Consider the following 27,911-nt stretch of genomic DNA (forward strand, 5'->3'; position numbering starts at 1 on the left):
TTTTCTTTATAAACCGCTCTCTGTATCTCTTCCTCGCTTACTGTAGTGAAGAAAGCTCGACTCTGCTGGAATTTTTATATAGAAAGTGTCCCTATCGGTGGACCGTATCATTACAATAAGGATCCGGTTCAGATGTGGTAAAAACCACGGTGAAACCAACATGTTAATGACATTTCAAAATTGATCCGCGGGCCGCACTTAGTGAGGTTGAGGGCCGCCTGCGGCCCACCAGTTGCCCAACCCTGGCTTAAATGTTATCCATTGCCGTAAGCCGTTTTGGACAAATACGTCCGGCAAATGAATACATGTAAATGTAAATGTATAAGTGCTACTTTCTCAAAGACACTGGAAACACATTTGTGTCCCGTCTAGATTACTGCAACTCACTTTTCCTTGGTCTCCCCACTAAATCCCTTCAGACTACAATATGTTCAAAACTCTGCAGCCAGGCTCCCAGACGATCAGCACACCTCACCCCCATTCTCCATCAACTCCATTGGCTATCAGTAACGTCCCAGATCAAATACAAAGTACTACTACTCACCTTCAAAGCCCTCCACAACCCTGCTTCGCTCTACATACGCGACCTCCTGACCCTTTACACTCCTTCCCGCTCACTCAGATCCTCTGACCAAAACCTCTTGGCTATCCCCCGCTCCAGACTCTCCACCCTTGGTGGCAGGTCCTTCAGTGCCTTGGCACCCAAACTCTGGAACTCCCTCCCCCAACCTCTTTGTGCCTGTCCTTCTCTTCCTTTCTTCTAAGCACATCTCAAGACCTTTCTGTTTAATGATCACTTCTCCTCCACACCCAACACATAGCTCCATACAGATAACTTTTGTTATCTTTGTTGTATTGTTTTGTTTGTTTGTTGTTATGTTTCCTTGCCTTCCTACTATGTAAATCGACCTTGGGTTTGAGAAAGGCGCTATATAAAATAAATATATTATTATTTTATTATTATTTGTGCTGAAGAGAGTGTCATCACATGCTCACAGGTCTGAGTGGGCGAAAACCTGTTCAACCAGCAAGCTACAGGGAGTCCCTCGTAACCTTTTTTTTGTGTTTCATATAAAAAACACGCTCAGAGTATGTGTTCAGTTCATTTGCTTGCAGGAGTGCCTTCAGGAATTAATGGTACGCACAGCCATCAACACCCCCCCACCGCAAATGAAACACATTAAAAGCATTGTATGTACAGTATGTATTTTTTGTAATAAATCATAAAATGACCATAACATGCCATCAAAGATTAAGGAAACATGTTATTTTCAAATACTGACTTCACTGACAACAATGGTACAGCATGGATATTCACAATTTAAACTTTTGTAAAATTGTGTAAGGAAAGTGAAAGAGTAGGAAAAAAAGCCATCTGTTATTTCAATCAAATGCAAAATAATTTTATTTACAAATACTGTATACAGTGTGTACACACAAATAAATGTACAACTTTTCACATCTTCTGAACATATGAACATATGGTAAAGGAGTTAATCAATATAATGACAGCAGTGGTTCAATACCTTAATTAAACAAGCAGTGCGTCCTGTGAGCACTTTGTCATTTATTTCATTTTTCTTTCCCTAAATAGTGTGCTCATTTTAGTAAATAGTGCTCTCAATTTAGTAAATAGTGTGCTCATTTTAGTAAATAGTGTGCTCATTTTAGTAAATAGTGCTCTCAATTTAGTAGATTGTGTGCATATTTTACAAAATTGTGAGCACAGTTCACTAAATCGTGCGCATTTTTTACTAAATAGTGAACTCATTTGACTAAATTGTACAATCATTACAATCTAATAAAATGAGACCACAATTTATTAAAACGAGAGCACTATGTACAGTAGTAAAATGAGCACACAATATACTAAATGATGCACATAGTCTAGTTAAGTAAAACGAGACCACAATTTAGACAAATGAGCGCACAATTGACTAAAATGAGTGCACATTCTCTCGATGTACAGCAAAATCTTGTAATGACACCTCCCGGGCCCCATAACTTACAACCTAGTACCACAAACTTGTCCCTGTTCATGACAATTGTGATGTAGGTGAATAGACCATAGATTCAATTTAAATTGCATTCAATATGAACAGGCTGAAAATTTGAAACGAGAGAAGCATAAACAAAGATGGTGGAGAAATAACATCACTTATGGCTGTGTTTTGATGTGTAAATACTGTACTGTATATTCCGTTAGACAATGCTTAAATCTTTCGAAAGGTAGCAAGAAACAGAAACATTACCATCCAATAATGGTTATTGTAACAAACAATAATATCTGGTAAGATTCATCAGTTGTCTCTCAGCCCGTTATCCTATTAGCTAATATTAGATAGCATAACAACTTGGTGGCACCAATAGCCTCCTATTTTGAGATTCATACAACATACTTCAGAAAACCTATGAGTAACATCACAGAGAGTTCATCCACTTATTCATACAGTGAATAAGACCTGGGAGAATCAACCAATATACATTGATAACAAAGTTTTTGGTCATTGGTAATGGGCTGCCTAATTGGCTTGTTTGTGAAATTGTGGCCAGTGAGCAACATGTTCTATAAACATTCTACAAAGTTTGAATTAATCCAGGAGAACACTTCAAAACCTTCTAAAATATGCTCTTAATGAAACTATTGCCGCTATTACTGTTCCCGCTATTACTGTTCCCACTATTACTGATACTGATACTCCTTCTGTTACTAATTCTACTGCTACTCTTCGTACTAGTCCTAATACTCCTGATCCTACTTCGCCTAGTGCTGCTGCTGCTGCTGCTCCTTTTGCTGCTGCTCCTGCTGCTGCTATTGCTCCCACTGCTGCTACCGCTGCTCCTCCTATTGGTCCTCCTGCATATCCAACTAGTGCTCCTCCTGCTGCTCCTGCTGCTCCTGCTACTGCTGCTCCTGCTACTCCTGCTATTACTAGTGCTCCTCCTGCTGCTCCTACTGCTGCTCCAAATGGTACTCCTGCTGCTATTGCTACTAGTCCTCCTGCTGCTCCTACTGGTCCTCCTGCTACTAGTCCTGCCGCTCCTGCTGCTGCTCCTCCTGCTACTCCTGCTGCTACTCCTGCTGCTGCTACTCCTGCTGCTGCTGCTGCTACTCCTGCTGCTGCTGCTACTACTGCTGCTACTGCTACTGCTACTGCTACTACTACTACTGCTACTGCTACTGCTGCTACTGCTGCTGCTACTCCTGCTACTACTGCTGCTACTGCTGCTGCTGCTACTACTGCTACTGCTACTGCTGCTGCTACTCCTGCTACTACTGCTGCTACTGCTGCTGCTGCTACTACTGCTACTGCTACTGCTGCTGCTACTACTGCTGCTACTGCTGCTGCTACTCCTGCTACTACTGCTACTGCTACTACTACTACTGCTGCTACTACTGCTGCTACTGCTGCTGCTACTCCTGCTACTACTGCTGCTGCTGCTGCTGCTGCTACTACTGCTACTGCTACTGCTACTACTACTACTGCTACTGCTGCTGCTACTACTGCTGCTGCTGCTGCTGCTGCTCCTGCTTCTACTGCTACTCCAGCCACTGGTATTAATACTGCTCCACCAGCAATTATAGCTGCTGTTTTCATTTTAACCCAGAATTCTAATTTTTTCTGAGTGGCATTATAAATGTCACTACTGTAATGTGTTCCTTCATTCTGCTTCACCATGGCCTCTATTTTGTTCAGGAGCTCATTGATCTGAGTCCCGTCTTTACTGTTATTGTTTAAGACGTGATATCTACCCCCACATTGCTCAATGACAGATGAGAAAGCAGGACGTCTTTGCAGAAACCCCTCCACGGGCTCTGCCCCCAGCACATCTCCATGAGTGAGAACCACTAGTGTTTACCGAGAAGCTTCTTCACCAAAGATCTCCTGGATACACTTCACTGAAGTTTTCTCCTCCTCTGTTAATTTCCCATCTAGACTGATTACCAGTAGGAAGGCATGAGGCCCATGAGCAGACATGCTAACACACTTCTCTATCTCACCTTCCAGCTCCTCTAGTGTCTTTTCTGTGTAAACCAAAACAATCCTGGTGTATCGATCAATGTAATGTCTCTAGTACAGTGTTTTTCAACCTTTTTTGTGCCACGGCACACTTTTGACACTTAAAATGTCCCACGGCACACTAACATCCTGTGTGAAGAAAAAATAAACATACCATAGCCTAAAATTTCAAATAATACACAGATGGCCTTATTATGGCTTCTATGCAAGACCTGCTCAATAAAACAAGCGCCCTCTGTCATTTGTAGGTGACTATATCTAATTTAATTGTTGTTTTGAACTGGATATGTGATGATTCTGTGAATTCTGGATATGGGGCCCCCGTTGTACAATGCCTGCATACCACAAATAGTGCAATCATACAATCAATGAGAGCATGTGGTTATACATTCTTTGATGCAACAGTTGCTTTTCTGGACCAGTGAGTGCAAGGGCGTAGGTTTGGTCTGAGCTTTGGTGGGGACACTACCCACTAATTCCCCCGAAAAAAAAAAGGAAAAGCCACTCAACTCTTTCACCAGCCACTATAGATATATAAAATGATTAAAATGTGCTACTGTCCAACTACCCATGAGTAAAATGTGCTACTGTCCAACTTGATCTATACTGTGTAGCACATAATCTGATTTTAATATGTATACATATGTAGGCTATATTTAACATTTATTTTCTATTTGGTCTGTTATGAAATCATGCATTGACCCATTTAAGCACAGCTCAGTTTAAAGAAACTTAAATACATACATGCTTAGCATTTTGTGAAAAGAATCATTAAGGCTACATTGACAACTCTTAACCATAAGCTGCCTGTATATTCTCTAATAGGCCTATTTACAGATATCTAGGCAATGTAAGCACAACTCAGTTTTAAGAAATGCTTAAAGCCGAAAGACCATGTTGAATTTTTCTACAATTTATTTCAAAACCGGATTACTCTGGAACAGCTAACTATACACGGGAATGCTTTACACCTTTGTGTTCGGTAAGGTCTGTGTTGCGTGAAGAGTGTGTAGGCCTACGATATTCCACCGAGACGAATGGATGTGGAGATGGGCACAGAGAATAATTATTAAATCTCTTGAAGTAAATTTTTCTCGCAAACTGTTTATCACAGCAAATAGTGGCTATAGCACCGTTTAAAAGCTGAGAAAAGGCTCTTTCATGTGACACATGTGTGATGAGTAGCCTACTCGAGGAGTTCAATAGAGAAGAATGGATGAATTTGGACGCACTTCATATGCCTTGTAGTGAAGTGAAGCTGAAGCGCAGCGTCTCCTGCGGCTCACTGGTAGTTATGTAACTTCAAATCAGCGCGATTTACCCTTATAGGCTACTGCACATTACACGATCTGTAGATGATCCGCAGCAAAGTGAGGAAGTATTTAACTCTTTGTAGCGCATGTGAGCGCTTTCCCCGCCACGTCAACCTGAATATTGGTGGGGACATGTAATCTGACATTGGTGTGGACACGTCCTTCGGTCCCCACGCAAATCTACGCCCCTGAGTGAGTGACATTTGGGTAATTTTCTGCGGCACACCTGATGATCTCTCACTAGTGTGCCGCGGCACAGTGGTTGAAAAACACTGCTCTAGTAAGTACTTCAGCATTTTGCTTATTACAAGTTACAGTCACAGATTTGGATGAAAAACACAGTTTGAATATGTCCCTCCCCAGGATGGTGTTTCCTGAGGCACTTTTTCCTGTCCCAGTTTTACCCAGCAGGACAATCCTCAGAGGAGACACTGTGGAGAAACATTCAGAGATCACTGATATATATTTTAATATGAGATTATTATTTATTCAGTGCATGCTCAAAAAAATGTGCTATATCATAATGGAATATAAAATTAATCACATGCAATTATATTTCAGAGGTACATTTTCATTGTTAGTGCATAGCAAAATATCCACGGTTGAAAGGTGTGAATGTCTCAGAGTGAAATTGTCAGTGTTAATCACTGGCACGCACAACACTGTTAAAGCGTCTGCGAGATCCAAAATGTTTGTAGAGGTGGAGCTCTACCTATAAGATATATGACAGAATCCTACACGTGAGATAACTTTGTTTTTCAAGATAATTGATTGGTCAGTGGGCGGTAGTTTTACACGATTTGAGCTATAACTTAGCACATAACCTGCTTCCGACCAGGTTTGGTTGACAACATAAGACACCATGGTGATACAGCGACGCTAAAACAGAACCACTTTCGTGTCACAGCATACCCTGGATTTGAGCGTAACATACCTCGCTAACACAATAATCGACATTCGTAGTATATAGCCCACTGCTCACTTGAAGTTGTCAAAGTTCGGCATTGTGCATTGTGTGTCTGTATATCTGATATTTGAATTTCAGTGCTATACTATAACTCAGCAACAGGTATGGGATAACAGAGAAGATGAGGAACAAGGAGATACACAAGGAAACAGTCTATGTCAAAATGTGTTCAGTCAGAATGTACTGCAGCCACAATTAAGATCCATGTGCATCAAAGGTCCTTGGCCAGTCTCTTTCTATGAATCAATAGGTTATTTTCTGAATATAAAAACAAATATTTGAATTCAAAAACCAAAAAACTCACTAGGTGTAGACATGCTATTTCTTCTCCTTCCTTAAATAACAATACACAGCAGTAAAGGTTAAGTAGAACGGAATGCAGATTGTAATGAATAACTAGATGTACTGCAGAGCGGTACAAAATATGACCGCCGCCCAGTACAGCACATGTTTTCCACAAAAATAAGGCACGCTGAAAGGCATATATGATTCTAACTGTCTCACTGAATTGCATTATGCACACTCAATTCTTACTGGTATCTGCTAGACAGCAAGTGCCAAAACATGATTAGTTCATAGATTTCACATGTAAAATACATTTTATACAACCCCACCCCATCTTGCCTGTTCATAATTCTGAGAAATTCTTGAATTGTGTGCGTGTACATGTTTATGTTTATGTGTGTGTGGGTGGGTGTGTGTGCGTGCATGTGCATGTGCTTGTGTGTTTGCCGTTTGCCTGTTTATGTGCCTGTGTGCATGCATGCATATATATGTCTACTGTGTGAGTATGTGTCATACGTAGGATTACTGTGAATGTATGTGCGTGCGTGTGTATCCGGGTACCCGCAGAAAAGTTGCTAAAACGGGTAAATTATGACATCCCTAAAATTTACGGGCGGGAAAAGAACTCCTTGCGGGCGGATACGATGAGAACCAAAACATTATAGAAATAAAACATCATTGAAAAATATGTGAAATATTTGTATATCTAAATTACCATTACCACATCGCAAATATGTGTTTTAGTCAACGATATGACACTTGACCCATCACATCAGTACTGCGACTTTTGAATTATTTGTTTGATGCATCTATGTGTGAAAACATTAAACAATATAACCGTCTCGTAGTTGGAGCGCAAGAGAGTAGGCTACAAATGGATGAAGTCAAGGTAAAGTTGGCTATGGTGGCAGGCTCAGGTTGTTTTTTCTTGTTCTCTTTGTTTCATTAACAGGTCCATTTTATGTAGAATAATGTTCTGATGCAGCAAGGTTTGGGCTATGTTTCGTTGTTGTAAGGTTTATCGCAAAATGTAAAAAAAAAAAAAGGTCACCTTTTACGTGCTTCAATTGTGCGAGGAAAAAAAATAAAGCACATTCATTTGAATGATTTTAGCTTGTGTGTGATTTATCGCGGGCACGGGTCGGGTAACGGGCAAAATATTAACGGGTCCGGGCGGGTGCGGATTTAATTTTAATATCACCACAGGTGACGGGTCGGATATGGTGCTGAACTTCGGTTGCGGGCGGGGGCGGGTCTAAAAAAATGGACCCGTGCAGGACTCTGCCCTGGAGGCAAACATACGCAAAAAATTGGTCATCCTAGGCCCTACGGTTCTCAAGATATTCACAGAAAACTGTCTCTGGGGTTACATGCCCACCAAGTTTTGTGTACCCCGGTCTTTCAGTGTCCCGGGAATACTTGTTGGTGTACGGTCACTAAATGTACACATAAATTATTTTATTATAAGGCCCCCCATGAACGAAAGTCCACTAAACTTGGCATGCATTCGGAGGGTGTCATAATGATCCTACACTTTCAATTTCGTGCAGTTTTGACCATGTCAGCCAGAGATATTGTGATGAAAAAACCTAATGTTTTCTTTTTAATTTTTAACTAGGTGGCGCTATACATGAAATAAGTGGTAATGGGATAGGTTGACATGCCCCCTTAAGACTAACATACAAAAAAGGTGGACCTCCTAGGCCTTACGGTTCTCGAGATATTCACAGAAAACTGTCTCTGGGGTTACATGCCCACCAAGTTTTGTGTTAGTTTGTGTTTTGTGTTAGTATTAGTATACAAGAGCAGAATATGTGATGTGGTTCAGTGTGAAGATATTGTTGGCAAAAGTTACTCCCAGTAACAGTACTTTTTTAAAGCAGATATGAAATGTAAACCCATTTTTACCGAGTTTGGTGGATGGCTGGCCACAAAGCTACAATGAAAACAGAGCTGTTCCCTCCTTCATATGCAAATCTTGGTTGCATTAATCATACATAATCATTCTTCAGTCATTGTAATTTCATGGTATAAACTTTTACACGATTACGACATAGTATGTTATGTGATTATTTTAGCTCTGCATGTTGTTAAGCACTAACCTGAATGTCTATGAAACTCCATTGTGATTGCAGTAGTATATCCTATAGTCTCTCATGCAGGTATGCATAAGAGGCAAAACATCTGATAAAACATTTAACTGCTCCTACAAGATAAAAAAAAACAGTAATAATGTTTCCACAATATGGAATACAATCTCAACAGGAGCAGCCATGTGACTTGTGTTTGTCATGTCATGCTCTATCACTATTCAGACATTTTTTATTCATGTAATCTTTAAGATGGTGGTCGAACTTTACTTACATGAATGTAGTTGCCCTGATCAAATGGCACATACAGTAAGATGACATTCCCCCAACCATCAGTAACAACTCTTGTTGTCCATGCAGTGTTAAATCCTAAAGACGGTACTGAATGTACGGTTTGTACACTCCAAAAAGGGTGTGCCACTTATCCAGTGTTTCCCAATACAGTGCTTCCTTAATCCAGTGCTTCCCAAAGTGTAGGCCACGGCCCACTGGTGGGCTGTCAAGGTATTGCAGGTGGGCCGCGAGAGCCTCCACGTGAATTTAGTGGAAGAAAAGATTATTGTATGTGATGACATAAAAACACAATTAAGGGCTATTAGGTAAAACATTTAAGTGAAAACATTTAATTTCTTTGGAATTGGGCAGTTATCAACTTGAGTTTTTTGGATGAAGAGAAGTTTGTGTGGATAACAAGAGAACGAGAGTAGACAGTGTATGTATGTAAACTATGTTGAATTCCCATAGAGGCAGGCAGATTTTTTATTTTTCAAGGCCAGTTATTTCATGGATCCAGAGTACTATACATTCTGATAAAGTTCCCTTGGCCTTTGGAATTAAAATAACCCCACATCATCACATACCCTTTACCATATCTCACGATTGGTATGGGGTACTTTCCATAAGTTCATCTCCCAATGCAAATCAAACCAGCTATTAGGCTAACTGAAATAAAACCATCTGAATCTCTAGGTATGTTGAAGGGGTATGTGAAGTAGATGTAGTTAGAGTAAGCATTATGACACACACTTTCCTTTCACATATGTTTTCTGTTATATTTTACTGTACTGAAAGTTTGGGCCCAAATTTCTCCTTTAGTGGGTCAAGGGTAGTAAACGTTTGAGATATGATGATTTCTGAATCGGTTCCCACATGCCTTATCAAAAGCTGACCATACATGTAAACAACTCTATGTGGCTTATATTCTGCTCTGCTATATGCGACTGTCCGTGCTGCGCACCCCTAATCAACATGACTCCCAACCTTGGTTGAAAGATTACAGAAGGTAGCTGTAATGATATCCTGGGTAACACATACTATCGACAGTTGATGCTATTTGTCACAGAAGAATTTGCATTTGTAAGCCTGGTCATGTTAGGCTAGTTGTAGTTGCCAGTTTGTGTGGCTAGCATAATAAACTCTGCATAATAAAAAAAGCTTTGTATGTCCCTTTTCTTCTTTGGTGGCATAGCTGATCTACAAAGCATAAAATGGGGCAAACATGTATGCTGTAGGGCAAAGGGAATATTGTTGTTAAATGTTTTACACTGGGTTATCTATAGGTAGGTCCTGATAACTTAGCCTGCCCGACATTCCCGCTCTCTTGTTCGACAGTGGCACTTTGACACTCTTGTGCGTGTCAGATAAACGCCCTTCGGTTTCAGCCAATCAAATCAAATGACATGAAAGAACATAAAATATAATAATAAAAAATAATAAAAAAAAAAAAAACAGCTCAGTCCTGCAAATCCTTTCAAATGTGCTGAAATATTTTCACCTCTCTGTAGCTTGCAGCCTTCTCTGAGTGTCACTGCGATCTAGCAAACATGCCCACAACACACAAACACAGGGTCTTATCTGTACAGTCTCTGCTCTCGTGTCGTCGATTTCTCTCACCACAGGTTTATTAGGTGATCTTCACCTGTGAACAATATGATGGTGTCTTTAAACACATTTTTCCAAAGTTGTGCTTATTAAATTTTTCGGTAACACTTTACTTGACGGGTGAGTTCATAACACATTCATAGCCGCTGTCATAAACTGCACATAAAGCATTCATGACTGTTTCATGAGACATGACTCAACATTCATAACAAACCTTTCATGAATGTGGAAGTCAGAACGACGACAACTTGTCAAAATAAAAGTCCAACAATCGCAAAGCAGCATACTTTATGTGCAGTTTATGACAGCTGCTATGAATGTGTTATGAACTCACCCGTCAAGTAAAGTGTTACCAACTTTTCTATTGTTGTTATTTCTTCGTTCAGTTATAACCAGTAAGGCATGGGAACCAGGCAGCAGAACACCAAACATTTACTTCTCCTCCTTTAGTTGCCCAATAGTATTTTTTGTATCAAAGATACAGAAAGTAGTAGTAGTAGTAGTAGTAGTAGTATTCAGTATTCGGAATTTTCTTTTTACAATGACAAGTACTGCCCTTTTTAGACTTTTAGGGAACATGGAGAAACAGAGGGACTCAGTCCTAGATACCAGTTAAACTGTCACCTTTCAAATGAGCAAGACATTTTATACCAGGGTTAACATGACACAGACACCAATGAAGTCATGGCAGATAATTTGATTTTTATTTTTAGAACACAATTAGAAAATACATCAACTTAGGTCACTGCAATGATATCACATCAATACTAGTGCATTTCATGCCATTTTGAGCTGAGATGTTAAAAACGGTAAATATCAGATTATCTTATTACTTAGGTTTCCAATACCAGCCAGCTAGCTTGGAGAGAATACCTGCACCTGCCGACGCACATGCCGTCACCACAGAAGGAATGGCAATCTCCTCAGCTGCTACCAAGAGAGCAGCTGGGCCAACTGCTGCTCCAATAGCTAATGTCCCCAGTGTATTTAGACCCCCTGCAATGTATTCATCTCTCTCCCTGGCCTGTTGCCTCTTCTGGGCCTCTTCAAACAGCATGCTAGTGTAATGGCCCTTGTTCCATGCAACCATTTCATCAATTTTCTCCAACAGACTTTTGACCTGTGAGATATCGTCTTTTTTGTTGTCGAAGACGACATATCCATTCTCACACTTGCCAACCATCTCCTTCAGTTTAGGGCTGCTGTTGATGTATCTCTCCACGGGAATATTCAGCTGATCTTTGAATGTGAAGAGTGATGGTGTATTTAAATGCATTCTCCCCAAAGTTGTCTTCGATCCACTTGGCAGCATTTTCCTCTTGTGCGGTTATTCTATCCCCGAGTTTCATAACCAGTAGAAAGGCGTGGGGACCTGGCAGAGAAAACTCCATACATCTATCTATCTCCCCCTTCAGTTGGGTAGGAGTCATCCTAGTGTCAAAGAGCCCTGGAGTGTCGATGACTGATATGGTTCTTCCCAGAACTGGTTTGCTCTGCTTGCTACATGCTATAGTTACAGACTCGCCTAGTTGTTCATCATTGAAAACCCTCCCTCCAAGTATGGTATTGCCAGTGGCGCTCTTGCCTAATCCAGTTCTCCCCAAAAGCACAATTCTCAACTCAGATGCCATGCCCGGATTGTCTGAAAGAACAAGAAAAATCATCACCATCATCACTGCCATCCAAAATGTAATGAACTGAAACCATCACTTTAAAATGAGGAACTGAACTCTCCTGGCCTGTAAAAACTGGCCTGATTCATGTCCTTGCAGATGACAAAGCACACAAATGCTTCCTCAACTAATCTCTTTTTCAATGTTAGCATCAGCATAATTCAATTTTAAAGGTGACTATATATATATATATCTCAGACGCTTGGATCTGGGTCGACCAGTTGTTCATCAGTGATCATTGCTCCACCACACCCACCCCAGTTGTAAATAAACAAGGACGATGCATTTAGAATCTCTATGCTCTCTTATGCTAACTGGAATACTGAAGTGATTTTATGGTTTATAATCTACAACCAATGACAATGGCATGGGTTACTTACAGACATAATCCATTTAAACCTGATTCAAAGCCGTTTCAACATAGCTAGTTCATGTTTCTATGGATCCATATAGTTTTCTTACCTGAAGGATGTTGCCTTCTGTACATTGTGCCGTTTTAAAGAAGCCAAGTAATCTTCTACACAGGCCCACTATATACAGCCTACAATCAAACCACACACATCAGATATATTAATTGTAGTGAGAAACCACTATCATAGTGTTTTATCTGTGACTTTGTTATATCTGCAACACCCACTAATGCAGTGTTGTACTCATTTAATTTCTGCATTCTGCTCTGTACTTCCAGTAATTATTCTCTCGGTCTTTGTTCCTTCCATTCAAAGAATATATGGACCCTGCCCCCTATCCTAGTTGTGTCACAGTTTGCCACACACACACACACACAGATCTGCACACACCCACTATGGGCTACTATGCAACTGTTCAACGTGAACCCAGGAAGAACATTGGCTGCCAGAGAGTTAGGACTACGATTTCTGACAACCATTTATTCTTATAGCAGACACTTTTATTAAAAGTAATTGACGTATACAACTCAGCAATTCGGGGGTTAAGTGCCTTGCCCAAGGGCACAATGGTGGAAGCCAGGTATTGAACCCACTTCTCAGGCTACTAGCATGACATGACCCATTTAAACACATGTCTAAAATTCTTATTGTTGTTCATGGAGCCAGCATAAGAAGGCAGCAGATGGAAAGGCAGAACACATTTGTTCATATTGCTCAATGCATCCACATTGATAAGTCAAAGTGCTTTAGAAATGGGCTTATGAAATCACATTTAAAGAATGGACTAACTAACCATTTTTTATCTGAATGGTAACTCATGACACATTTACTAATCTCTTGTAGACAGTGTGACAACTTTCCAGATAACTGGTAATATCGTCAAGTTAACAGTCACAGATGAACCCACCTTTACCAATGACATTTTGTTTCAAACGGAGTGCATTACCACCACCATCTGCTGGACTGAGGTGTAATGGCAAGTGTACCCCTCAGCCTTGTAATGGCCGCTGGGTGAATATGGCGAATTGCGTGCAGTGAGATTTTCAAATGCATGCTTGGTGCCCCCTCTCGAGTCGGGCCAGTTTCATTGTTCGTCGAGCGACGAGTACGAACGAACAGGTAGAGATCAGATTAAACTAATAATTCTGTGGAAATGCATGGATTCCAGTTGCATGGAATCCATGCATTTCCACTGAATTATTTTAGGAATCTGATCCCCTATCGTACCTGTTCGTTCGTACTCGTCCCTCGACTTATCGTGACTAAATTCAAGATGGCGTCGAACGGTAAAAATCCTTAAGGTACTGTCTATATAAATCGTCTTGTAAATAAACTACCAGTGCTTTTTAAAAGTTCTCAATGTCTCGTGTCAATGTCAAGGCCCTTGGAAGTCTACCAATGAAGTATGGAGCTACTTTGAGCCTCGTAAATGGTGTATAACAGTTATTTATTTGCATGGCTTGGCCGATGCCCGAGGCACCGCAACGAAACACTGTTGGTAGCACTGGCTAACTAGCGCCCAGGGATGGATTACTGCCCAGGCCCATGGGCCCAAGGGGTCAGGGGGCCCTGAAGCCCAAGCCTTTGCATGGAGTCATTGCCTCAATATCAACAAATCAGGAGGTAGGCTATGAATCTGATTGAATTTAGTATTGGCCATCCCAAAAATGCACCAGAATACAGGAAATCACATCAAACAAATAAAAAAATGTCTGGGGGAGGACCCCCAAACCCCCCCTCCCACATATACGACAATAAGTGGGGGGCTCTTAATATATCTGGGCCCAGGGGCCTGAAAGTTCATAATCCGCCCATGCTAGCGTCAGATTTCTGAGTGCAGGGGACAAGCCGAGGTGAGCTATGAGACATACGTTCACACTCGGTATTATGTTTTAACACACTTCAATTTCATACCGGAATTATCCTTTAAGTAAAACTACAGTTTTAGAAAATGTTTAGATTTTTAGGGAAGAAAAACGCACAGAAAAATACATGTAAAGAGGTGTTGAAAACTCACTTGTAAACGAAATTCCAGAGAGTAGAAGAAGAGCTGTTGAGGGTGAACCAGCTAATTAATTCATGGGTTTCATCAGGTCCATTTCCACAGGTGTATAAAATCAAGCACCTTAATTATCAATGCAGACTGCATGGTGCTTGATTAATACACCTGTGGAAAGCTGATGAAAACCATGAATAGGCTTGTGTGTTCTTCTTCTTGTGTTTAATGGCGGATCATATTTTCACGATATATAGGTCTACCGCCACCTACTGGGCTGCTACACAGGAGTCTCAGGAGTTCTCTGTGCACAAGGTAGACTACTATGTCAGTTTGATGTCATACTTTTGTCATAGTTCTGTAAACATACAGGGATCCAAACTTCAAGTATTGGTGTTTATTTACACAAACACAAGTGTGTTTTTCCAAGTCAAAACACAAAATAGCAATTTCACTGAGACAAAAAAAAATCAGTCTACATCGTGTCGTCTCTCTCAAAATTTTGTCTACATCACATGCAATGTCCTCTAGTCCAAGGCACCGGGGAAAATATATTCTGGAATGCCGTATCCAGGTCTGACATGACAATATCCCCACATGTAGACTGATTTCTTTTGCCTGTAAAAGGGCTATTTCTTTCTCTTCTTACCCTTCCTCTTCCCCCTCCTCGTCCTCCTCTTGCTCCTCCTTGTCCTTTTCCTCTAACTTCACCTCCTTGTCCTTGTCGTCCTCTCCCTCTCGCTTCTTCACCTCCGCATCCTCTTCCTCCTACTTCTTCACCTCCACGTCCTATTCTTCAGCCTCCTCTAATTCTTACTCTTCTCACTCTTCCTGCTCCCTCCATTGTACCCATTGTACATTACCTGTGGCTTATAGTGCTTAGGCTGATTCAGGGGCGTTTCTAGACTTTAAGGACAACCTGGGCTTAGCCTGGCTGGACCGGATGTAAATTTAAAGATTAGCTGAGGATTTTTTATATATATATATATATATACACAGTACATAAAAGGTGTTATTATAGTAGACAACAGACTACATTAGACTGCCCAAATTATTTATTATTGAATTACTAAGTACATACACGTTTAAGTGTGAGGTTGCATGTAATGTATCATTAAGCAAATGTTCTGCACCTCCTTCTGTTGATCTCCCTTCTCTCTCCATCACCTGACTGCTCTTTTGTTGTTTGATCTATGCCAGAGATCTACCAAAAATACAGTAAAATGTTTGATGTTAAAATGGGATTGCACACACACACACACACACACACACACACACACAGAGAGAGAGAGAGAGAGAGATAGAGAGAAAACACATCATAATCACCTCTTGCTATTGTTTTTTTGTCCTTATTACTAGCTGTTCTCTTCTTCATCACTCTCTGTGGTCTCATCAGTTGCTTATGGTTCATCAATTACTCTGTCTTTCTCACATTATCTCCCTGCACTAGTCTTTGGCATCACTTGCTGTTTTTTTTTCTCATCAGCAGTTCAACTGTTCTTGTCCTTCTAGTAACTTGCTGTTTTGCTGTCATAACTTGCAGTCTTTCTATCTTTCATCACTTCCTGTTGTCTCTGTCATCATGTGAGTTGGTTGCCCCATCACTTACTGCTGTGTGAGTTCTGTCTGTTTACAGTATCTCTCTGTTCTTATCACTTGCTCTTTTTTCATCACTTACTGCTGTCCTTCTCATTACTTGCTGTTGTCCTTCATCACTTACACTTCTCTCTTCTCCTTCTCTGAATAATGGTTACCAATGTCCATGCCTGATCCTGACACAGGCCTATCTGCTCCTGCTGCTGGCTCCTCCTCCTCTATTTGTAACCCATCTTTGCTGTTACCCTCTACAAAATCATGGAATCAGATCAGTGTGTGGCAAACCAACAAAAACATACTACATTGCAGGATACAAAGAACTTTTGAGATTGCAATTTTCAGCTCTAATTACAAATGCTTTGCTTATGCATAGGGCATTTGCATACATTTCAGTGGACATTTAAACACATTCCCATGAAACATGTTCATTCCCATGAAATTTGGAATTTTTAATGCTGTTTTATGTTTATGTCACCAGCTTTGTAATCACTTTGATGGTTAGGAAATGGCTCATTACAGGGTGAATGAAAGCGGTCTCAGCCCCCTCTAGATATTTAATGGTTTATAGTTTGTCACTGTTAAAACATCTTCTCCCTTACAAAAAAATCCTACATTGCAGGCCTACTGTGTATCAAAACTGCAAATTTTTTTTTTTGCTATAGTGTTAGAGAGTGTAACATCCTCGTCTGCTCCTCAGAACATCAGTACAAATGTTCCCTTCTGGCTAAATTTAGTTATTTAAAGCTGAGTGTAATATCTCTCTCTCTCTCTCTCGCTCTCTCTCAAAACCAGCACTGAAATGTGTCGTGCCAATTTACCTGACCAGATGCCTTGCAGTTGCCTAGTGCTTGCTTAGCCTACTAGCAGGGTTCTAAATTGCACCAGACAAATGGTGGTAAATATTGAAGTTGGTTAGTAGATTTCAGACAGAAAATACGGATTACCTATTGAATGGCTGGTGAATTTCGCCACTTCATTTGTCAGTGACTAGTAGATATTCAGATTTTGACTCCTGCTTAGTGTTTACTAAGGATAGCTTGCTACCCAGCTAGCTAGCGATAGGATAGGTAAACAACACTAATAGCTGGCCTTTATGGAGTCGGTCGGACAGGACTAGGCTTATATTTCAGTTTGCAAACATGAATTATTACCCTTTGCCTTTCGTTTGAAAAAGCCAAACAGTTTCAGTTGTTTTTTGCTGACCATGTCACGTCTGCTTTCTCAACGTAGGCTACTGCAACCTATGACGCTGAACCACCCAGTGACTAGTTGACAGCAGTAACGTTAGTTGTGAGCACAGATCCACTGATCTCAGACCAGACCGCGAAGCGACCAGCTCTCCTATGAAGGTATATTGGGTGCAAAAGTGGCGAGCACATTTAACTGCAGATTTTGCATGTGCACACTAAAGTCGTAAATGTGTAACAGTAAAGTTGAAGTTGTACATATTTTTTTATATCTTGTTAACACAAAATAGGGGCTACGGGTTCACAAATCCTTTTTACAGGTACACAAATCCTTTTTACAGGTACACAAATCCTATCCTGTGAGTCACAACTTTCAAGAGTCACGCACTCGACACTTTTGCTCCAATCGTTGCAGCGCAGTAGGTGCGAAACACATTTGCATATCCGTGTTTCATAATCTGAGAACATGCACAACATTCGTGCATTTGTAAACCCAAATGTGAACTAATGCATCCGAAGTTGTGCATCTGTGAAATAATTTCTCATTAATAAAATTCTACAGATCGCTTTGATTTTCTTGCACGACTACAAGTCAATTGATACAAGTGCTCGAATCTTCTTCTACGAGTGACGATACTTTTGCTCCTGGCTAGGTGATATAATAGGAGCAAAACGATTTGTATGTGTGCACGTCGAGCGAATCGATCGAGAAAACAAGGCGGCCGGATCTGGATCGCGCTCAGACTACCATTGCCTGCTCATAAGGTAAGTAACATGATAATAATATGAAGAAAGTTATCTTGTTTGTTGGTTTACATTATCATGACCGCTATGTTTAGCTTAGTTTACCTGCTTGCTAAATCCTCCAGTGCCAGATCAAGCTAGCTATCGCTAGATAAATAACTAGTTTAGAAGTACAGAAATATAACACTGCCCGTCCAAAATCGTTAGGACACACAATCTGACACAATCGTTCTGCAATTTTCGAACAGCTGACTTGTATCTTGCACGAAGACTATTGGATAGTGCAAGGCAAGTTAGCAATTGTTTGCTGTGCAGACATTATGAATAATAAGGTCGACTTAACACCGCACACCGCAACATTTTTTTCCTCGCTTTGTGCAAAGAAAAACTATAAATCGTGTGTCCTTCATTGATAAGGAAACATGCTGAGGTTACTTACTTTATGAGCAGGCAATGGTAGTCTGAGCGTGATCCAGGATCCAGATCCGGCCGCCTTGTTTTCTCGATCGATTGCTCGACGTGCACACATACAAATCTTTTTGCACCTATTATATCACCTAGCCAGGAGCAAAAGTCACTCGTCACTCGTAGAAGCAGATTCGAGCACTTGTATCAATTGACTTGTAGTCGTGCAAGAAAATCAAAGCGATCTGTAGAATTTTATTAATGAGAAATTATTTCACAGATGCACAACTTCGGATGCATTAGTTCACATTTGGGTTTACAAATGCACGAATGTTGTGCATGTTCTCAGATTATGAAACACGGATGTGCAAATGTGTTTCGCACCTACTGCGCTGCAACGATTGGAGCAAAAGTGTCGAGTGCGTGACTCTTGAAAGTTGTGACTCACAGGATAGGATTTGTGTACCTGTAAAAAGGATTTGTGTACCTGTAAAAAGGATTTGTGAACCCGTAGCCCCTATTTTGTGTTAACAAGATATAAAAAAATATGTACAACTTCAACTTTACTGTTACACATTTACGACTTTAGTGTGCACATGCAAAATCTGCAGTTAAATGTGCTCGCCACTTTTGCACCCAATATACCTTCATACTCTCCAGCCACCCCCAGCCCCGCCCCGCCCGGCTTCTCCTTGTCAGAGTTTAGTGTTCGGGATTCCTTGTTCTAACAGGCTACAAGGGATAGAACGCACAACTTTAAAAAAAACCTTAAATAACAATTTTGGCTACCCGGGCTGAGCTCAATTTACCCCGGGCTGAAGCCCCGGTAAAATCGGCTGGCGACGCCCCTGGGCTGATTGCAAAGTGAACTAATTATCTAAAACAGTTTTCATATGAGAACGTGTGCCAGAGAGTTGGCAAAATAGCGTAAATAATAGCCATACATGTGTATAGATTTCAGGGCTGCCAACTTTTCAAAAAACCTTGGAGTGAGATTTGGTGGGGCCAACCAAAATTTTGCTGCGTAAATTTTTGTTTGGCTCATTCAGCATTATACCGTACAGTAAAAAAAACGCACATCAGTGGTTCTCAGGTGTAGGGACCAGGCATGGACGGATTATGAGCTTTCGGGCCCTTGGGCCCAGATGTATTAAGGGCTCCCCACTAATTGTCGTATATGTGGAAGGGGGGTTTGGGGGTACTCCCCCAGAATTTTTTTAATTAGTTTAATGTGATTTCCTGTATTCTGGTGCATTTTGGGGATGGGCAATACTAAATTCAATCAGATTCATAGCCTACATCCTGATGTGTTGATATTGAGGCAATGATTCCATGCAAAGGCTTGGGCTTCAGGGCCCCCTGACACCTTGGGCCCCTGGGTCTGGGCCCGGAAGGCCCGTGCAGTAATCCATCCCTGGGACCAGGGTCCCAGAGTTATATGAACATTGGTATCAAAGGGATCTAGCCTACTACTAGGACCATGGGCGTCGGAGGCATTGTGAAAGTGGGTGGGACATTTCAGCTGGGGGTATGGGGTTCCTTCCCCAGAATTTTTTTTTTGGACTAGATGCAATTTCCTGAATTCTGGTACATTTTAACAGGTTATTTAGATACTTCTATATAACAAAATAAAGCCAGCCTACGAAATTAATAAAAAGTAAATCATGCATAATTTAAAAATAACTCAATAGGCTACTTGGCTACGCAATAAGGTTTCCATTACAGCACCGTGGACGTTCATCAATGAACGTATGAAAGCGGATGGTTTGTTTGAAATCCCGACACATGGAACGTAATAGTGATCATCAAATACCTCCCCAGATTGCAGTGCCCATCAGTCCCAACATTTAACAATATAATCAAACAGTCCAAAAGTAAATTAAATATCAAACTAAACCGAAAATGTCATGCTTTAGAAGGCCTACCAGTATCCCGCTCCAAGAAACGCATGTCTCAAAATAAAACTCGCATAAGAAATAAAGGGCTGTCTCGAATACAATCCTGCCCCTAAAGGCCTGTACTTTGTCTTAAGACCCCGGCCATAATTTGAGGATTTACAGTATCTAGGTAGACAAACTGGCTTCAGATATCCAACAGAGTGAATAGAGATTGTGCAGTCTTAGCTGTGGTTAGTGACGTGATGCTGTTAATGGGGAGTTTTACAGCCTAGCGTAAACCTATAGGTTATTATTTATTTGGCATACCTATAAGGCTTTTTACCTTGTCAAAAGTGAGGGGGACGACTGATCTCTTCAACACTGCGGGGGATTTGGCGCTTGTCACTGTGTGTGTGACAGAAGCGGAATGGGAGAATGCGTGTAACAAAAAAAAAAAAGTTTATGAGCGATTTACGCGAAAATGGGAGAATCCAATGAAAATGACAATGAAGCACTAAACAGATGCTGAAAACAGCACTGGTATTTCACATGGCAAAAGTGGGGGTGGAGGGTCCAAACTAACAATTTTAAAGAGTGGGTGGGTGTTTTGTAAGAATTTAAGAAATGTTTGTATATTTTGCATCAATCAGATGCACTTTCAAAATAAATTCAGAGGTCAGACTTGCTTATTTTTATGGAAATATTTGTGCTGTAGCCTAAGCTATTTTGCACTTCAGAATTATAACCATGCACACGCAGGTGGAATAGTTATGGTGATATTGCAATAAGTTCACAACCACAAAAACATATGCTACATTTCACAGTTCAGAAATATGTGTACATTTCAGCACTCCATGAAATTATGCAGAAGTGGTCACCTGTGTTATTCAGCTGGTTTATTTAAGATAATATATTGGTCATTGTAATGGCCATAGCCTATAGCCTACATGCTATTCCTTTTTCAGGATGTACCCATATCTGCATGATGTGAATGTTTGCATATGGCTTATGTCAGGCTTTATATCAATATTTGTGTCTCGTTATTTGATTTTCTTCATATTTTTGCATTAATGTCACTAGGAAGCATGCCAATATAAATATATTCATTTATATGTAATGGGATTGGCTGGAACCTGACAATATAAGAACCATGATAGTGGGATAATCTATGGCTGAGCAATTTACAAAAATGTATGTAGGTCTACTGACAAATAGTTAACATTAGAATACATTATAATTTCGCCCCAATGAGGCTATGTAGAAATGTGTTGCAATTTCAAAACCGGATTACTCAGGAACCACTTATTGCACAGAGGCATGCTTTATATCCTCGTATTCGGTAGGTTTGCTGTTTATTGTGAAATAGGGTTTTCCACGTGTTGTGTGAAGGGTTAGTGAAATATTAAACCGAGAGTAATGGGTAAATGCAAATATGATTAGCCTAAATTGCACGTCGGTTCAATGTTAATTCTCTCGCGAACCATTTATCACAGCAACTTGGCGCTAATATCATTGGAAAGCTTAGATTCCGCACGTTCACATGATGTGTGATATCATATGTATAGGTTTAGTTTAGTTGAACCTCATCTGCCAGGTATTTGACCTACCAGGTTGACACTTCAGCGTGAAAAATACTCAATAATACTCAAAGCATACCTGAAGCCGGGGAAATGCGGGGGGGGGATGCGCCTGGGATGGCTTCTGAAGTAGCATCGCAAATGAGAGAAAATTTAGAAAATTCCACAGACAGGGGGTGCTCTTGAACCCTCTCACCGTCTCTAAAAGCATAATAGTGGCTCAACAGGTAGATCTATAGATAGGCTAAACTCATTTTTCAGGCATCTGACCGACCGGGTTGACACTTCAGCGTGAGAAATCGGGGGTGTGGCGTGTGAGCGTGTGAAACTAATCAAATGCGTGTGTCTCACGGCCAATGCGTGAGAGTTGGCACCTATGAGATTTGCTAAGAGTGTGTTGGTCATTTGGAAATTAAGTGTAAAGTAGTGAGTTGTGTTTACAGTTCCGCAAAAAGAGTGCTGTACAGTGGATTGTACCTACAGTTGTGCAAAGTGTGTGTTACATAATTGCAAACTGAGTGCAAAGCAGTGTTTGTGCTTTTAGTTTTGTGAACTCAGAGAGTGGTTTTGATATAGGTATTAATAGTTTTAGAAATTGTGCTATAAGAATCACAGTTGTGTTTAAGCATTCAGAAAAAACTGTAAATCATAAAATCATAAAACAATAGCAAAACCAACCACCCCCCCCCCCCCTCCAAAAAAATAATAATAATGAAATACTTGCTTCTTTGTCCCTGCATTCCTTGCTCCTGTAAAATATTATGAATGTCATTTTCTGCATCAGAATCTTTCAATTTCTGTCTGAGTTGGTCAAATTTCTTACAACTAAATAAAAACAACAATTGCTAAAACAAAACACATTTTTTGAAACCTGCCACCCTTTTCTTAAAACTGTGAACACAAACCCCAAATCTCAAACTACATTCACAAAACCTCTGCCAACCTCTGCAAAACTGAACAATTGCCTCAAAACATGTGTACCTGTGCTAAAAATCAAACACTGTCTTCAGATCATTCTCAAAGCAGTCAACATGAAAACTACTGAGCAATCAATACACACTACATGGGAAAAAAAACACATATACAACATATCAGGGCAGCTCATATAGCTCCAGGATGAATTTCATTGTTTACAGTAAATCCAGTAAAAGTCAAAAGAATTCATAACTCAGTGGATTGAACGCTCACTGTAAATCCAGTAAAAATAAAGTATTAAGGATGGGGGTTTGTATTTGCAGTTTTGAGAAAAGGGTGGAAGGTTTCAAAAAATGGCATTTCAGACATTTCAGTACTGTAAATGAGAAGTACATTGCAGCCTACAATGTACTCTGAATGCCTCACTGTTGATCGGAATCTGCATTGTTCAGTATAACTTTTTTACACTCTACCTAATATTGATTGTGTCACATCATTTGAAACAAGTGTGATCAATGTTGAATCGTGTTTAACGTATGGCATGTGTGCTTTCTTTGTGTTTACCTTTTACCAATTGTGTTTACCTTTCACCAATTGTGGTTACCATAATGCATCACATGTTTTATTGCATGAGAATGTGCTTAGAGTTTTGCAAAAAGAGTCTGAGATCTGCAAGTGTTTAGACCAATCAAAGTGAGACTCGGCTCCTAGTCATTGCTACACATCCTGGCTTGGCCATAATGAAATGATGACCAGACAGCACTAGGTCAAGCCTCGCTTTATCACTTATTTTGGATTTCTTAATTCTGCTTTTGTGAATTACTAATTTGTTGTGCAGCTGCACAGCGAGACTACTGTGTTGAATATACTTCCATAAGGAGGTAATGAGTTTCTTCTCTCTGCTGTGTTGACGGGATCGCTTCCTCCATGGCTGCTGTCCTTCCCAAGCTAGCTCTGCAAGTTTTCATCGGGGAGTTCCTCAACTGGGCTTGTTAGATTACTGTGTAAGATTACTTCCTCCTCTGTTTGGTTTCTATGACCTCCAGAGGTGATGTGAGTATGAGTTTTGACTGACGAGCCTAGCAATCTGTCTGATGTCTGCTTGAATTGACACTACTAGGGCCATTCTGTCGGGAGTAGCTTAATCTATGTGTTCGCCAGATATTGTGATTGCTCTTCCATCGCCATTCCACCACATGCGAAACCTAAATGTAATATTTGTACTTGTGGCTCTTGACTTGATCTTCATGTGTTTTTAAACCAAACATTTAGTGAGACTTCATAATGGTAGCCTACTCCAAGATATTGGCCCTTGTAATATAATTGACATGCTGTATAAGTTGTTTGGATAAAAGTGTGAATAAATGTAAATGTAAATATTTTAAGAGATGACAATGTCACTGTAGTCACATGTAAACAGTTTCTGAGAATGCTGTATGTGACATCTGTCGCACAACGTGTATTAAAACAAGACCTGAATGTACTCTGAGGGCTACAAATAACAGAAGCATACGTGACATTTGTCAGGCAGCCAGACAAGGATGGAGAGGGGGTGGGGCCCCATACCACAGTGGTTTCCTGTGTTGTGGCCAGAGTCTGATTTTTTTTTTCTAATTGTGAAGGATAACTTTCATTAGAACTGAAATTATGAACTGAATAGAACTGAATAACTTAAATATGTATATTTACCAAGCAGTGGGAATGATGTTTGGACCTTGAGAACATTGTCAGCCATATGAATACAGTCAATTACAAATTGGATTGAAATGTCACTGTTGGTTCATCTGGAGTTTTTTCACAGGACGGAACAAATTCTGCATGACAGCCCCCTGACGTTTTGTTATTCCATCATTTACTCTAAATGTTATAGGGGTGAGTGATGGTCTTGGAGCAGCCATAGTTTGTAACAGTGTTGATTTCCTTAGATATCAGTAATACAGTTATGTAAGTCACAAGTAGACAGTCTCTGATGACATTTCCTGACAGTGTCACTGGAGTCACATGCAAACAGTTTCTGAGAATGCTTTACGTGACATCTGCCACACAACATAAATGAAAACAAGACCTGATTGTATTTTACATGTAATAGAGAAAGCTATTGGCAAAAAAAGAAAAGTCAGACAGAACATGCAGGGAGGAAAAGTGATATTTTTAGACAATTTATCAGCATGGGAGACCTGTAGGTTAAGCCTGAGCTTGTCTCTCATAATAATCTGAATCTGAAGCACCAAAATTATGGTGACGAATATAGATGTACACAGTAAGACAGACTTGGACACAGTTACACACAGAGATAGATAGACACATGTGTGTGTTGCAGATTTGTTTGAGTATTTTATATCCACTTTCCTGATCTGGGGCCGTATTCACAAAGCCTTTTATCTTACCACTAGGAGTACTCCTAAATCGCACTAAAATATTTTAGCCAGGAGTTTTCTCTTAAAAGTTATTCACAAAGCCTTTCAGACCTACTCTTAGTAAGGAAAAATGACAACTCCTAAACTAAGAGTGAGTCTTCGTTGCTATGGATGACGTCATTACTCATGCACGAGCTTGACTGAAGTGACCACCTTGATTGGCTGATGATTGTAACGCGGGAATGATTCCAAACACCTCCCTTACGATGATGAGTGACAGGTGACAGGTCTGAGAATGCGTGCGCTACACAAGTAGTGTGAAGGACGGAAGATGATGAATAACTGAATAAAAAGGCCTAGCCTAAATGAATAAAGAGTAAGGCAAAACAAATAGCCTAGTAGCCTAATGAAACATAGGCCTACGGATTGATGCAGTATCTTTGCAACATTATTAAATTAATCTGTCACCATATGCCTATATGTTTGCAAAGAGGAGAACATTTTAATTTGATTCACAATGAAACGTTACATTTAATTTACATGTTGACAATGAGTCGTTTTGGTTGTTGTTGGTGGCGTTATTGCATCCCTTTTATGCCTAGCCTACAATGCAAAATTGTTCCCTCGCGATTGGAAGCTCCTGTTGCCGCATACGCATTTCAAAACATCGCGACGTGAAATGCCGCAAAAAGCTGTTTGTGAATAGGTCTTAGTGAGATAGGAGTCCTCTTGACTTCTTTTAAGCTGTCCCAGACTTAGGTGCTACTTTTAGGTCTAAAATGCTTCGTGAATTACTTTTAGTGAAAAAAATTAGGAGTCCTAAAGTTAGGAGTGACACGCCCATTATTTTTAGGAGTTGCTCCTAAATTCGCCACTTAGGAGCTACTTTTAGCCTTAAAATTCTTTGTGAATACGGCCCCAGATCTGTGTGTAACTGTGTCAAAAAACAATAAGCTTTGTTAGACTACTTCTAAAAGTATAGACAGGGCTACACTTAAAACATTCAGGGCTGAATTCCTGGCAAAATGGCCTGGCCACGCCCATGTTGTATAGCTATGAGAACCATTTACAGTGCTTTGATGGCAAGTGATTATTGTAATGCTACCTTATATGGGCAGTACCTCAGGTTTGGGGGGCTGGATAGTGGCCTGAGGGGTCTCTGGGACCATACTTTGAACTTTTATGTTCCTGAGCTTTGCTGCACAACAACTTTTAGGTAGCCTGGCGAGCCAGACCCACATTAAAATGTAGGGTCTGGGCACTCACCGTTCGCAGTGCTCAGTCCGAGGGTCGGGATAATCAGTTGTCTTTCAAATTCCCTCTGCACGCAATAGGACGCAATAGGATATTTGTTTTCAAGTAGCAGGGAATTCAAGCCAAACCGTTGCAACTCTGCCATCAATCATTATGTTAAGCCCAACAAACGACTCTATACACGATTTCAATGCCAGATTTAGTTTCGATTTCTAGAGCTCACAAGTCAACGGAGAGTTGCTAGACTAGCCCTGGCCGCGTCTAGATTTCTAGGCTAACTTTTAGGGGGAGAACAATATGAACAATAATAAATAGATAAATAAAATAGATTTTTTGATCTTAATATAAGATTAGTAACACTTAATTTCATTTTTTCTTAGATTTCATTTTTTGCAGTACTTATCTAACATAGAGAGAAAACCACACTGCAAAAAAGAAAATCTAACCAAGTGACATACCAACTATTTGGTATTGTTTTTAGTAAGAACACATACCTAGCACACCCTCAAAAGACCATTTTGACTTAATTTAAGAAGGCTTTGACTTATTTTAAGGAGTCTTATCAAGACAAATTTGCTCAACGCACTGGCAGACAAATTTTCTTTTTTTAGGTCAAATTTGCTTAACGCACCGGCAGACAAATTTGCTTGATTTCAAGATGAAACATCTTAACTAAATCAAACTCTTCTGAAATTAAGTCAAATGATTTTACGAGAGAGGTAAGTCTCTTTATACTAACAATACAACCCGTTCTCATCTCAGGGCGTCATATAAGGCCGTTTTGTCACGTCCTTCGGCGTTTTCTGTCCACGCATATAGCACCCTTTCGCGTGTAGGTGCACGCTCATGGCTTTCAACCAACTTCAGCGTAAAACCACCAGCGATGTTATTAGACGCTCTGGGCTCATGGCTTTCTCCAATGCAACCCACGGGCGTTTCACAGGACGCATTCGGATTTGGCCAAATTGCAATACAAGGGCGACATATCCGACGCTTTCAGCAACAGTGCGGACAATTTGGTTTTGTTTTAAATTATCCAGTAGCCTAACCTTATTTTAAACCTGGACGTGTGCTTGGTAGGTCTAACAAAAAAAAACACAATAACAGGTGAAATGCCCGTGCCATCTATTGCCCGCATAGAGGAGTATATTGGCCGTTTTCAATACCTTTACCGTGCGAGAGAGAGATGGCTTTCTCCAATGCAACCCACGTTTCACAGGACGCTTTCGGATTTGGCCTTCAATCCAAGGGCGACATATCTTACGCTTTCAGTAAATGCGCGGACGATTTGCTTTTGTTTCAAATGATCCAGTAACCTTAATTTAAACATGAATGTGTGCTTGTTATGCTTGGCCAAAAAAC

General features: G+C 40.4%; 1 protein-coding gene, 1 long non-coding RNA gene and 1 pseudogene across 3 annotated transcripts in view; all 3 read right to left on the reverse strand.

The window, feature by feature from the left end:
* The window catches only part of LOC143117816 (GTPase IMAP family member 8-like), a 344,603-nt gene that overhangs the window by 16,784 nt on the left and 299,908 nt on the right, over window positions 1-27,911 (reverse strand). The gene's annotated exons all lie outside the window — the stretch shown is intronic.
* Window positions 6,608-9,100, reverse strand: LOC143124317 (uncharacterized). 2 transcript variants are annotated; one of them, XR_012987021.1, is made up of 4 exons: window positions 8,952-9,100; window positions 8,690-8,793; window positions 8,496-8,523; window positions 6,608-6,636 (listed from the first exon to the last, which is right to left on the reverse strand). It is a non-coding gene; the product is annotated as an uncharacterized LOC143124317 (long non-coding RNA). The 2 variants fall into 2 exon arrangements; XR_012987020.1 differs by lacking the exon at window positions 8,496-8,523.
* LOC143117083 (GTPase IMAP family member 9-like) lies at window positions 11,241-12,189 on the reverse strand (annotated as a pseudogene).

Source organism: Alosa pseudoharengus, unplaced genomic scaffold (assembly GCF_046254945.1).
Source record: "Alosa pseudoharengus isolate Yale_2024_CS ecotype anadromous, Long Island Sound unplaced genomic scaffold, YU_APseudo_1.1 YU_APseudo_1.1_scf_1, whole genome shotgun sequence".
In the NCBI taxonomy this organism is placed as follows: Eukaryota; Metazoa; Chordata; class Actinopteri; order Clupeiformes; family Clupeidae; genus Alosa; species Alosa pseudoharengus.